Source organism: Pteropus vampyrus, unplaced genomic scaffold (genome assembly GCF_000151845.1).
Source record: "Pteropus vampyrus isolate Shadow unplaced genomic scaffold, Pvam_2.0 Scaffold249, whole genome shotgun sequence".
Lineage (NCBI taxonomy): Eukaryota > Metazoa > Chordata > Mammalia > Chiroptera > Pteropodidae > Pteropus > Pteropus vampyrus.
In genome coordinates this window covers 1279050-1292210 of record NW_011889030.1, presented here as the reverse complement: position 1 = coordinate 1292210, position 13161 = coordinate 1279050, and the positions used below count along the sequence as shown (strand labels likewise).

The following is a 13161-nucleotide window of genomic DNA, read 5'->3' as shown; positions in this document are numbered from 1 at the left end:
TATATGAACTATAATTGATGGTGGCATGAGTTGAGAACTCCAATCATTGTGCAAAATTAACATATATGTTAATCTCGGAGTTCCTAAATGAGATATTGAGAGCTCCAAATTTGGCCTGAACATAATACAGATTTGATTTGCTTTAAGGTAGAAAAACCTCCGAAAATATAAATTTCAAGAAAAAATTGAATATGTATAAATTCTTTCAATACAATCTATAGCACACAATTTTTAAATAGAGGAAAAAATAAATTATCCTTTATTTGTAGATTATGAATTGCCCATCTGAAATATCTAAGAAATTAGATTAGATTGAAAATTAGATATTAGAACATTAGATATTAGATATTATACTAACCAGGAAAATTAAAAAGTAAGTATACAAAAGCAGTTATTTTCTATTTGTTTTCAAACTGATTATTATTAGTAAAAGAGAAAAAGATTTACAATCTATTAAAAGAGAAAAAGTTTTGCAAATAATGAATTGACTCTGACTAAGCTTAAACAGTGTGTATGATCTATAGCAAGAAAATGAAAACAAAAGTGGCAATGATAACAACAAAAATTCTACTGACAGAATGGAGAGAGATAATAGGTTTCTGGCCTAGACGATTCAACAGCCTAAATTAATCTATGTATAAATTCAGTGCAACATGATCAAAACCTCAACAGGAATTTTATTTAATTTTGTGCTTTAATAACATTTTTCATTTTAAGCATTCTATTATGTTAATGTTCAAATATATAGAAAAGTAGAATAATGTCATAAACTTTCTTGCACCCATTGCCCAGGTTCATTGTCACCAATTCTAGCACGTGGCCAAATTTTATTTATTTATATGCCTACATATCACTCCACCCACATGGATTGTTTTGAAGCAAATCTCAGACATTGTATAATTTGTCAGTAACTAACTCTAAAAGATAAGAACTCTTAAAAAAAAATATTTCTGTGATGCTATTATCCTATTTTTCAAAGTAGCAGACATTTGATGACTTCAAATCAAATTGAACACTTATGAATATACACATACTCATATATAAATACATATATGGTTGGATTTTTTGAATTGGGATCCAAATTAGATCCTCACTTGGCAATTCATTCATATAAATCTAAAATTCTTTTAAACTATAAAGTCTCCCCTCCCTCTATTTTCCTCTTACATTTTTTTTTTTAAGAATCTGGGTTACTTGTCCTATAGAATTTACCACATTCTATATTTTGCTGAGTGTATCTCCATATCATTTAAAATTTATCTCTGACCCTATTTCCTATAAGCTGTATTTAGACATAGAGGTTTGATCAGATCCAGATTTGATATTTTGGCAAGAAAACGTCATTTAGGATGTTGGGTCTCTCCCATTGCATTTGGAAGTTCGTAATGTCTAATGTCTTTTTATTATGGTGTTAAGATTGATCCATAAGTTTATGTGTGATTAGCTTGATTCATTCATTACGAAGTTCTCCATCAATTTTTTACCTAAAGGTTTAGCTGTCACTGACGATTATTACATAGATATATTTGTTCAATAGGTATTGTAAAATAGTAAGATTCTAGTTCTATCATTTTTTTTCATTTATTATCTTGAATTATTCTATATTAAGAATAACCTTACTGCATCAAGTGTTCGTGATGCGGCACAGTTTGTACAGGAAAGACAGAAAGGATGCTTGATTATCTCCCTTTAATCATAAATTTTTGGAATAAGTTGGTTCCAAAATTCTCTAGAAATGACTATTTAGTTGTTTTCATATTACATTATAACCTCATGGATATTTTCATATTTCATTTGTTCAATCCACTGCAGTTATTATTCTTTATGTTATTGAATTTATATCATCTTTTCCAATAGGCATCCCTTCCATTAGCTCCTGACTCCTTTTGAAATGATCCCAGTAGTCACTGATACATTCTCACACTGGTAGGACAAGCAATCCCAGGCTTCTCTCATATTTTCTGCCCAGACCAGCAAACAGCCTTATCTCTAAGGCATCTTTTTATGTGTTTGTTTGTCTGTTTTTTTTTTCGTGGAAATTGATATCTACAATCTGGACACTGGGGAGGCTCATTGCTACTTAATTGGTCAGTTTCTAGGCCTTTTCTGTAGAAAGGTTTTAAAAGAGAAAGATTACATACATTTATATTGATATTTTCATACTTTTTATATTTCCAATTCAAATTTATAGATTTTATTTGTAATTCTATTTATTTCATATGTTTATCTCTTTTCCCTTAAACTGAAAATCTTAGTTTCATATGATTGTACATATACAATAATTTAAGAAGAATTTTAGAGTAAAAATAGTAATATTTGTAATGTGATTGGTAAACACAATTTAAGATTTCTTTTCAGTTCTTATTGTCCCACTAGGAGAAATTATTGGTTTATGCCACTTAAAATAATTCGTGTGTGGTTAAGCTGTCAATTTGTACACAGTTATATTCTCTAGTTTCATTTTGCTTTTAGTTTTCATGGATTAATTTTTTAGTTTGAATTAATTCCATTTAATAATTATTTAAAACATTATCACATTTCTGAAGTTGAAACCTCAAAGTCAAACACATTTAGTGAACTCTAGCTTCTCTACTTATCCTTTTTTCCTGGATGTCATCATATTTACTAGTTTTTGGTTTATCTTTACTTTTCTAAAAAAAGTATATAAATATATCTCTCTTTATATATTTATATTCCTGCCCTTCCTTTTTTTTACTAAAAGATAGCATGCTGTACATCCTTAAAAACCTCGCTTTTTTTTTTCACTGAAAAAATAAATATGTCCTAACAGTATTTAGTAGTATTCCTCATTCTTTTTACAAAAATCCGGCATTTTAAGCATGAAACCTATTCAAGAACCTATGCAGGGTAGGTAATCTCATTTATTCAGTAAAAGTAGGTGTAATGTTCTTGTGATACTAAGATTAATAAGACACGGTTGTCATAATGGAACTTAAGATCTATATCAGAGAAGACACTTAAACCAACAATTACTCCCCAGTGTTAAGTGCTGATGGAGTTCAACACAGTGCCACCATAGGAGCCTGCAGGAGGGATGTCAAAACTAAATGGGCCTTAAGCTGACTCCTAAAGAATGGGTAGGAGTTGACCAGGTTAAACGTGGAGATAGGAGGTTTCAGAAGGTTTCAGACACAGAGAGAGGCGCATGAAGGCCCATGGATCAGGGAACGACAGCTTGGATCCTAGACCAGTGAGGATGGAGAGACAGGTAAGGAAGATCCTGACCAGTAAAGTCCTTGTAATTTGGGCTGTGGAGTCTGTGTGTGGCTTTGAAGTTTCTTAGTAGCTTAGAAAGGAAATAATTTTAATTGAAATTATTGAGGCGAGAGTTATATTTTTAGAAAGACCACCCTTCAATCGGTTTTTACAAACATTACTTAAGAAATGATTTATAGTTCATGTTATTGTTAATTATGTTCAAACATAATTAACAATATGTTGCATATGCCGTAAAATTTGTATAGAAAGAACGAACCTTTAATAAACTATCATTAATTTAACAAAATATCTTTAATAAAATATAATCAGTCAGTAAACCAACTAACCAAACAATTAACCAGCCAACTAACCAACCAACCTATAGCCCAACTACCTATCATCTGGCCACCCTCTCCCACCCCGAACTTGTTATGTAATCTAAGTATAGAAATTTCAAGGAAACAAAAATACTTACTTTAAAATTCAAATGTAAATACTGCATGTTGCTCCATTGAATGTCATGAGTTTTAGGTACTTTATGACAGAACACATCCTATCTTCCAGCTCTAAATGGCTATGGCTCTGTTATGTAGGCTAAAGGGCCCTATGAAACACAACCCATATTTTTGTTTCCTTGAAATTTCTATACTTAGAAATAAAGAAGCAGAATGATGTACACAGTTGAAGAAAATTTATGAAAGAACATTTTATATTAAGAAATTTCTAGATTCCAAGAGTATGACAGCCATTAACAGTACCCACTGTGGAGTCTCACAGTGTGGGTGAATCCAGCCCCGCTCATTTACTATCCATAAACTCTGATAAAGTCTCTTAATCTCTCTATTCCTCAGTTTCCTCATTTTTAAAATGGGAATAGCACAAGGGCTTCCAAATAAGGAAGTCATAAGGATTACTGGAGGCAATACATATAAAACTCTATAACAGTATCTGCCTAAATACTGTCATAAACAGTAACACACAGGAGGAAAAAGTTTAGCACAAGATCAGATACTTACTTTAAAATTCAAATGTAAATACTGCGTGTTGCTCCATTGAATGTCATGAGTTTTAGGTACTTTACAGCAGAACGCATCCTATCTTCCAGCTCTAAATGGCTATGGCTCTGTTATGTAGGCTAAAGGGCCCTATGACACACAACCCATATTTTATATCAAGAAATTTCTAGTCATTAACATTTTCCCTAATTAGCGAACAAATCTTATTTTATTTTAGTGATAATGTACCTTAATCTACTTCACAAAAATTTTGAATATTTTTTCAGGATGTAGTTGAAGGTCAGTCAATATCCAGTGCTTAACATATGAGGTACCTGAGGTCTATGACTGCTCAATGAACTACTTTCAATTTTATTGTGAATTTCTTTATTTTTTTCAACATTTATCCGAAGCTCCAATCATTTTTTCTAATCTTCTTGCAAATTAAAAGTTTACTGCATATACATAAAGTACAGTATTTGCAAAGACCTGCTAAAGGGAAATAAGAATTTAAAAATTTTTTTACATAAAATTAAAGCATATATATCATATATATTTCAAACACCTGCTATTTTTCCAACAGTGTTAGATGCAAGAAATATAAGGAGGCGTAAGATGGAATCCCTATTGAAAGGAACCTGCCAAATTTTTCTATTTGCATCTGCCAGAGGGCCCCTTTGGACTTAGATTTTACTGGTTATGATCCTTTAGGCAATACTTACGGCAAATCAGATCTTAGTATGTTGTCTTGGAACAAAATAATTGGAGTATTCATTCGGCACTGAAATGATCCACCTTGCATTAAATTCTAGTATATTAGATTTCCCCTATTTTTTTCTCAATAATTTCTTGCATGGAGAAAATTGAATTCTCTAAATTGTATCCCATAATTCTTGCTTTTCTTAGCCTTTATCATCACCATACACCTATTAGTAGTTAGTAAGTGCATGTCACCGTAGTTGTCTTGCAGTTAAAAGTAGAAATTCCTGTCAAGCAGATTGATTATGATTTTTATTTCTCCATGGTGCCTGTTTACAATTTTCTTCAATTGGTTTTCCATTTTGAAATTTGTTGCATGTTAATCCATGCTTTAGTCTGATTTCATTACATTATTTTATTGACTATCTCCTGATTGTTAGGATGGTTATATATAAATGTTCGGAACATTCTAAAAGAACCCAAAGGGCCCAAATTAACCATTTCTGCTAAAACACACCTTCTAATTGGGAATTACTTGTTAAATAGTTTATCGAGTTACTTTTCTATATAAATATGCAAACAGTGCAAGCAATGAAAAGTATAAGACGTCTTGGTTACTTTCTGCGTTTCAAATTATTTTCTAATGTCTTTTCATATCTTCCTAAACCTTCCAAAAGCTTTTCTGCAATAGAAAACTACATGCAAACAATCAAGGGTCAAGCCTTTTCTAACCGAAGCTTAATGCCTTTGCTGTGTGAGCTAAGATCATTTATAAAACTCACAGAAGAACAGATTCATCTGTTACCATGTATAGTAACATCTCAAAGAGACAACTAAACATGACAGTTGAGGAGATTTGCAGTTGAAAGAGAAAAAGCATGATCAGAGAGCCATATAATTATCCTCATTCACACTGTGACTAGCTTTAAAGTGATTTATTCAAAATGGTTACCCATGTACTCTTAGTCACCTCCTTTCTTGACTACGTGCTAATTCTGATTTTGGCATTTGTCTGTAGAATACATTTGTTCTTCCTTTTGAAAAGGAATTGTGTTGCATTTTCAGTAGTGTTTAAATCAGTTAATCATATTTCCCAATTATCCCATAACGTTAGTTGTTTGAATTTCAAGTTGCAATGTTCTTAGAGAAAGCTTAATATCTTCATTATACATACAGTCATGGTTGGCTAATTAGCATCCTGAATGCTGCAGTTTAACCCTGGATGTCACTATTTCTGGCTTCAAGGATATATCGGGTTTTCTCATTTTAAAAAATTTAGGAGGAAAAATACTGTTGTTGAATTCTTTCTAGATTTTTCAAATAAGAAACCCCTTTTGAAAGTATCCAGACATATCATAAATACATTACAATTCTCATCTATTGATTTATAAATAAAAACACCTTTGCATGGTTTTTAAAAGAGTAATACAATTTACAATATAGTTAATGAAAATTAAGCTATATTGGTTTTCCTTGAGGAAAATTGCACTGCATAATTCATTTAAAAAATCACTGTTTATTTCTTCAGTTCATTGGGAAACAAGAAACAGATTCAAAATAATGAAGCTGAGTATTTATATTGTGCTTTGGCACTGTCTCTAAAAGATCAGTGCTTCGGAAGCAATTTCCTCTTTTTTGAGTTGCCATTTTAGTTGCCTTTGTTCTTAAGGTATTTCTTCTTCTTTCCTAAGTAGGGGTCCTCATCTTTCATTAACAGATGTAAAGGAACTGCAATTATTTGTTATAAAAATAAGTATCTTACACTTATTATTTTAACATTTTGATTTTGATGTTTTTATTTAGTGATTATTATGCAATGTACAAAACTATAAATCAATATAAATCAGAAAGGTAAAGTGATGTGCACAGGATTACAATTTGCGGTGACAGACCTGGCACTAAAACTCAGGCCTCTTGGTATCCACTCTAGTGCTTTTTTCCTTATCTGGACTCTTGGTGCCTTGTGATCCCTTGATAGTGGAATCTCAGAAAATAGGGGCATGTACTTTCTGGTCCAGCAGCTGTGATGAATTGGAAATGTCTTTGTATAATTCCATAGTGACTTAATCTGAGCTTTATTTACAAACAATTATACCATACATTTGGGTATCATTCTGTGGTATTTAAAATTTTTTCTCATTATTCTCTCCCTTCCTTTTCTTTCCCACCTTTCTTGCCCAACTCATTTGAGCCTCACATAATCTTATAAACCCTCATCTGAGCCTTGCAATGATATTAATAGACTAGGTAGAAAAATTCTTAGAATCTCCTTGAAGAAATGAGTAAACCAGAGTTCAGGAAAGGGTAAGGATTTTCTAAAACTGCATAATTAGTGAATGGCAACACCAGTATTTAAATCTGGAACTTTGACTCCTAATGGTTTATTTTATCATGTTATAATTCAGTTATTAAAATATACAGAAATAGGACTTTTCTCTGAAATCCATGCAAAGTAAATAGTTAGATTATAGAAAATGTACATAGGTGATTGTATGGCATCTACAAGGGAGAAGTTTTTACTCTTTTAGGGGATATCACATTAACCGATCTCTTACACTAAAGACAAAGTTGGAGTTTTTTAGAATGTGATTAAAAGTTTTTCAGAATGATGAATGATGTCATCAAAACACCTTTCATAATTCTTTTTTAGCTATTTGTGTAAAAGTCTGATTCTCTTGGAACCAGGCCTTACATAGTGAAAGTTACTATTATGAGAACAATCAAAAGCATTTATCATGAACTTTAACTTAAAGTGACTTCTGAAGAAATACATAACCTAGTATTTCTTTTAATTTCTCTCCTAAACTATATATTTAACTTCAATATGTAAAAATAAAATAAAATGATAAATTAGATATGCTAACATCTTGGAACGCACAAACAATGAAATAAAAGTTGAAAGAAAAATACTAATTCCAGTGGGATAAGTAGCTTATTGTAACTATTTCTGTCATATTGTAAGATATGGGCTGGAGACATGGTGATCATTCCTCTCACAAGTTCAACAAAGAAAGATGGGAAGGGATGGGCTTGAGTTTTAATGTGAACTTTATTTTGCAGAAGGGTTTGGAGACTGGCCATGTAAATGGTTCTTTTCTTTTCCCTGCTCCTTCCCCTTGTACTCTGAATTTCTCACCTTCATTTCTTCACAAAGACTTCACTTTACTCCTTCAATGGTGGCATCTTCTCTGCATCACTGTCCTCTCTCTCCCTACTTAAACATTCCCATTAATATACCAATATTCTTCAAAATGTCCCATCTTAAAAAAGAAAATAACCCAAAACCTTCCCTTGGATCTTCCTTTAAGTACAACTCCTCATCTCTGTTCTCTTTTATACATCTTTTTGATGTTTAGTCTATCTCTATCAACTCCAATTTCTCAAATACCATTCACTCTTCAAACTACTTTCAATCTGTCTTTCCCCACTGCACCGCTGAAATTGTTCTTGTTTTCAAAGACCTCCATGTTATCACATCTATTGGCCACTGCTTTGCCTTCTCCTTACTACATCTCTTAGTGTTATTCGATACAGTAGCCCATTTTCTCTTTTTGAATCACTCCTCTCTTGTCCTTCTAGACATCATTCACTTCTCTTTTTCAATGTATTTAGTCTCCTCCTCTTTTATGCTCATTTCCTCTAACTGAAGCTATGAGAATTTGGGGATGACAGAAGTCTGTAGACAAGAGATTGAGTCTGACAAGTATGATGGTATGAAATTTCTCAAACCTGTATGTTGGTTCTTGGTTCCTATTGACATTGGTTCCTGGTGTATTGGAGCGGGTCAAGTTTTGGGCACATTAAGTTTGTTTTTCTGTAATTGATATCCACTCTATTAGGTATTAGGGGTAAGAAATAAATTACATGAGTCTTTAGCAAAAGTAGTCATGAAATTGCATTTGTACTGCTTTTTTTCTCTAATACTAGACTTTTTGTATTACCATAAGGAGGTAGTATGCTACTGATTCTGAAACTAAATTATGAGAAGAAAGAGGGAGAGAATGAGAGCATCAGTGATTTTTCAGACAGAGGTTTGTTTTAAATTAGATTTTTCTGAGTCCCCAAGGACTTTTTCTCATCTAATGATGAGCTCGTAAGTGCCAATCTTGGTCTGTTTGCACGGCGAGTGAGCAAATATATATTGCAGAAATGTTAACTAACAAAAGAATAGTGTATATAGAATAGAGCCAGTGGTGTGACAGTTCTTCTGGTCTAATGAAACTCCACAGATTATCTATCACCTGGTATTTGAAGATGCAGTACAGCCCTTAGAAACATCATTTCTATTTGCAACTCAACATTGGTTTGGGACTGGTGAATCAATAAATCAAAGTCTCTATTTTTAAAACAGTACAATTTTTAAAAGACAAATTTGCCTCAGGATTTGAAATTAGATGGACTGAAGAAGAAAAACTTTTCCCAATTTATTTCCTGGGAAAGGGAAGCCTTGCATTTAATTCTATTGCTTTACCTTGGCTAAGAAAAATGTCATATTTTAGGATGTGGCCTGACATAATAATGGTGGAATAGGGCAATCTCAAATGAGGTAAGACCTGGAATTAAGGAAATGGGATGAAAGTGTGGAAAGTGATACACAGTTTGAACAAATCCTAGCCTTTCTAGAAAATCTAGCTACTGACAATGCACACTAAATAATTGTATCGATTAGTTGAGATGTTGGCAGAGGAGAAGTGAATCGGGTGGTACTGAGAGGAGGATTCAGCATGCTGATGGAGAATCCATGAGCAGGCAATGATGAAGAACAGAAATCTACAGTCACTAGAGGTGTGGGTTGTAGGCAGTATTTTGCTTCTGAGAGTCTAAAATACATAATTCAATAGAGGGGTCCAAGTTTCAGGAGGGTGATTAAGATGGAGCCTGGGTTTAAAACAGAGCATAGATACCTGAGAGTAAAACCAAATAACCATCAGGTTGATTTGATGCTCAGTCACAGATCACTGAGCCAGAGCTTCTTCAGTACATCCTTTCTGAGATCACAGCAGGATTTATCATAGTGAAATTACTGAGTTTATAAGTGGAGGCCAAGGACCCCAGCCACAGGGAGATAAAAATCTACTTCAAAACATTCTCTAAAACTCATCGGACTTTTTAAAAAAATTCATTTCTAACACAATCTCCTCTCCATTTCTACTTGACCCATTTCTGTCCCTTTCCTTTCTCTTCTTTGGTTCATGGCCAAAAGGTTTAGAGATTATGAGGGTATGGGGCAGCAAGGAAAACATAAAAAAGGGAATCTTCTGGCAAAATTCTTTGGGATGTCCTGCCATAAACATTTCTATACATTTTTGAAAGAGGATACATTACAGGTGATTATCAAATGGAGAAAGTCCTGTTATCCAGTTGGGCAAACAGATTGGGTTGTTAGTCACTGATGTGATCAATTCATTTTCTTAAGTAAACACACAGTATTTGCCCTTTAAAGCATCAACTGCAATGCCAGAGGTGCATTACGAAGAATCTCTCCAAATTATTTCTCTTTCTCCATTTATTATCTTTTACTTAGCAGGAGTTTATTTTTATTTTTCCTCTTCCTTGTGATTTTAAAATTTCTACTGACTACACAAGAGGGCTAAAATACAACCTTTTCTTGGCACAGAGGCTTGCCACCCAGCTGGCATTTTTATTATAAGAAAAGTTACCTGGGGAGGCGATTTACTGGCAAGAACAAAATCAATTATCCTGTTATCTTCCCCAATGTTTCCCTAACAGACTCATTAGAACACAGTGTATGAAATTCAGAGTGGGCTTGAGTCTAGAATCTGGACATTCACCAACTGAACACCTGAACAAGGAAGATTGAGAAACTGAACCTCAAACATCTGTATCTCCTTGTGGTAGATAGAGTTGCTTATTAAGATATAAATAACATTTTGCCTTAAGGTAAATAGGTAAAGGGATATCACATGAAATTCTTAACCTTCAGTTAATACAGCCTGCATTAATGACATCCCGTTCTCATGAGCTGTCTTATTGAACTATGCAAAATAACAAAAGGATTTTGTGTCCTTCTGTTTCTTCCTTTCTATATCATATGTCTAGAGAGGACTGTCTATTTCTGAATCCACATCTATTTTAGAAATACAAGCTTCATTGCAAATGATTTTGACTTTTCTGCTTTATATTTTCACATGTTGAGGGATGTCTTTTGATCCTCTGTGATATGGTAGTCAGACTTCAAATGATGCGTTATTGCTTCAGGTGCTTGGGTGCCTTTTACTATGTCATATGGAAGTCTGTCAAGCTCTGTAATGACCTGGGAAAATGAATTCACCCTCAAACCAACATTTCTTTTTTTCCTTCAAAAAAGAGTTATGGTAAATAGTTTATGACCATCCTCCTCCCCTTCCCTTTCTTTACCCCAAACTCTTCCTGTGTCCTTCTGCAATTGCCCAGTGACCTACCAGTATCTCCGGACACTCAGGATTTTTCACTCTTATACATCATTGAGCCCCATAATCTGGACCTTTTATTATCTGCCTCATGTTTTTTTTTTTTTTTAATCCTTTTATATTTTTTATCTGCTGTTGTAAAACAGACAGCTCTAAAACTTAGTGGCTAAAATAACATACATTTATTATCTCATAGTTTCTGTGGGTAAGAAATTTGGGAGTGGCTTAGCTGGGATTTTCTGTGTTAGGCTATCTCATGAGGCTGCAGTCAAGCTGTTGACTGGGGCTGTAGTCATATGAAGGCTCTACTAGGGCTGGAAGATCGGCTTCTAAGATGGTGCACTCACATGGCTATTGGCAGGAGGCCTTTCGATAGGGCAGCTGGCTTTTCATAGAGCGAGTGATGCCTTTTATCATTGAGTTTTGGAAGTCATACCCTGTCACTTCCTCCATATTCTGTTCCTTGGAAGCAAGTAACTATGTCCAGCTCACATTCAAAGGAAAAAAAAATTAAGCTTCGTCTCTTGAAAGGAGGAATATCAAAATTTGGTAGACATATTTTAAAACCACCATATCTCCATACCCCACCCTTGTCTTCAATTTACCTCTCTTATGTCTTATGACTTTAGTTGATGATACACCTCCAAACTAAATTAATAATTGAGAGTAGCTGTATTAAAATATTTATCTCCTTTGGGCAACATAGTATAAAGATTAAAAAAGAGGATATAGCCAGTTCATATTGTGGCTCTGCCATTTAATAATTACATGACTTTGGGAAACTTATATAACTTCTACACACCTCACTTTTATCAACTGTTAGGTGGGCATTTTGATATTTACCTCACAGGATATAAAGCAGTTGAAGTCATGCATATAAAGCAGTGAAGATAGAGTTTTAGATGTAGCACGTTCACAGTAATTGTTAGCTATAATAGTAATAACACTGATTACTATTGTGACCTTTGCATTCTGTTTGGGAACTTTTGGTGACTCTGGCATAACTCAAAGAAATTTCTAAATGGTGGGAATTGCTGTGGCAGATGGGTGTGAAGCGGCATTTATTAACAGAGCTCTCTTCAGTCCAAAGGCTCACCTCCATCCCCCACTCAGACAGTCTCTTGGTGACCCCCGCCTAGAGGCTTCAGTGCATCTTAGTGAAAATGTCAGTCAGTGTAGAGTTCTGGCTCTGAGCCCCTGCTTTACCATCTGTGAGCTATGTGACCTTAGGTGAACTTTTCAACACTTTTAAAGTCATCTTTCCTCATATATAAATTTGTGGATATTTATTTCTTTTTTGCTGCACAGTGAATCAGTTGTAGTAGAGCAACTGTGCCTTACGAACTGATACCTCATTGTTTTAAGATAATGGTTCCTAAACACAGCTGAACAGTAGAATTGCCAGGAGTACGTTAAAAAAATTCTGATGCCTGGTCCCATTCCAGAAATTCTGATTTAATTGATTGGGAGGCCAGATAGAACCTATACATCTGGGATTTTTTTCAGTCTTTCCGGATATTTCTAATATGTTAAGAACCACTAGTTTAGGTCGATAATTTTATCTCTTACAATAATTATTGGCTCAAGTGATCTAAATCAATTAGACCAAAGTTAAAATAGTCTAAAAACACTTATTTAAATCTTATATTTCCATGCTTTCGATTCTTCCTCTTGATAAATTATTTTATTTTTCTCAGTATACATTTGTACCATTTGTAGCTCCTAATTTTATAATTCTTCCTTTGCTCAACCCTCAAGCCCCTTATGCTGAGGTTATATATTCTACTTTTTAAAACAATATGAAAAGGATAAGCAAGTATAAATTTATGGTATTGCTT

General features: G+C 33.7%; 1 protein-coding gene across 1 annotated transcript in view; it reads left to right on the top strand.

The window, feature by feature from the left end:
• The window catches only part of CTNNA3 (catenin alpha 3), a 1489877-nt gene that overhangs the window by 654125 nt on the left and 822591 nt on the right, over positions 1-13161 (top strand). The gene's annotated exons all lie outside the window — the stretch shown is intronic.